A 1875-nucleotide genomic window follows, 5' to 3' on the forward strand; every position below is an offset into this window, starting at 1 on the left:
GTGGCCATGTAATTACTTTCTTGACTGCTGTAGCTACAAGAGTGTCACCAAACATGCAGGATGTCTGATTGTGCCAAGCACTGTGATCAGTAATCCAGCCTTGTAACCAATGAGCTCACCCTGCAAGGTGCTCAGAGCACCACTGGGCTGTTCTGGTCACCTTTGTACCTCCTGCTTATGTACTGAGAGTGCTGGACCACAAGCATTCACCCCCTGGCTTTGTGGACTGGGAATGATGTCAGCCAGGACCCCTGGTATGAAGTAAAGCTGTTCACTGCCTCCTGACTTCCTCCAGTGTCTTCCTTTCCCAGGCTCAGTTTTGCCATAGAAAGGAACACTATAGATCTCTCCTCCATGAGCTCCTTCAGCATCTCCTTCCTTGCCTGAGACAAGAGATTCACCTTGAGTTCGAGGCCAACCTGAACATCATGAGACCCTGTCTCAAAAAAGTAAACAGAAAGGCCTTTGAGATAGCTCAGCAGAATTAAGCGCCTGCTTAAGCAAGCACAGGGATCCGGGTTCAACCCCCAGCACACCACACACTACACCAGCCCCACCCCCAGGCATGCTGAGCCAGCCACCGAGACCAGGCATGGTAGAAAACAGAAGGATCACTACAAGTCCAAGCTATATAGTGAGACCCCATACCACATACATAAAAAGAAAACAAAAGGAGGAAGAAATCCTAGAAGCATCAGTGGCCGAAGCAAAACAAACTCTCAATGACCCAACATGAGCTGCAAGGCCAGCGCCTCCTTCAGAGATGCCTCTGAGAGCCTGGTGCTGTGTGACATGGGTTGTGCCATCTCAACATCAGGTCTAAGTCACCAGCACAGGGCAGAAAAGGCAGCAGGTGTTGTGAAGTTCGTAGCCAGTCGATCCAGCCTGGAGGTGACAATCACTTCTCCCAGCCCAAAGGCCAAAACCAGTTAGATGCCCCTGCCCAAATCTACCAACTCAAATCGCTTCTCAGCCTTTTGGCTAAGATCAAGTGTAGTATCTGTTCTTATCAGTTTAATAGCTGATACGTCCTCTATCCAAATCTACCGACTTGGGAACAGAGAACACGTGGAAATACATGCTGGAAGTGAGTTTGCCTCTCTCGTGATTCTTCCCACAGCATAGCCCTCCCTCTTCCCAGTCCAGTCACAAAACATCCTCTCGAACCTTGGACTTCAACCTCCCACCTCGGAAGCCACTGACCATAGGTTACTGTGTTCCGTTCTTTGGTGTTTCCCCTCCCTCCACATGACTGACCGCCTCTGTAGCATGCCAGCTTCATCGTTGGACCCTGTCACCCACTTCCCCATGCCTGCTTTCCACCTAGATGTGTGCCAGGAGCTGCCAGGGCAAAGTGGTCTGGAAAGACCTCTACCATTTCTGTAATTGCAGTTAAGAACAAGAGATCCTTTCTCATTGTGAGTTAAACAAAAGGTAAAAGCAGGTTGAGCAAAGCCTGTGGAAGCCAGGAGGATCCTTACAAATTCAAGAACATCCTGGACTACAAAGTGAGCTGAAGGGCAACCTGAACTTCATAGTAAGACCCTGTCTCAAAAAGACTTCTGGGAAAGGTGCAAAGGCCCATGGGATAAAGAAGTCTTTCTCTGCCATGGTTTCTTTCATTTGTTCGGTTTTTTTTTTTGTTTGTTTGTTTGTTTTGTTTTGTTTTTAAGGCAAGGTCTCTATGTAGCCCGCTGGCCTTGAACTTGCTTATGCAGCCCAGGCTGACTTCAAACTCACAGCAATCCTCCTGCTTTAGCCTCCAGAGTGCTGGGATTACAGGCATTTGTCACCATGCCCAACTACAGTTTATGAATGAACCAATATTAAAATCATGCTTTTGGTTTATTTATTTGTTTGCTTTTTTTTTTAGTT

General features: G+C 47.7%; 1 pseudogene; it reads left to right on the plus strand.

Moving 5' to 3' along the window:
* The first annotated feature begins 961 nt into the window (after positions 1–961).
* On the plus strand, positions 962–1080 carry LOC111817386 (annotated as a pseudogene).
* Positions 1081–1875: the final 795 nt, after the last annotated feature.

This window comes from Octodon degus, unplaced genomic scaffold, assembly GCF_000260255.1.
Source record: "Octodon degus isolate 3935 unplaced genomic scaffold, OctDeg1.0 scaffold00056, whole genome shotgun sequence".
NCBI lineage: Eukaryota > Metazoa > Chordata > Mammalia > Rodentia > Octodontidae > Octodon > Octodon degus.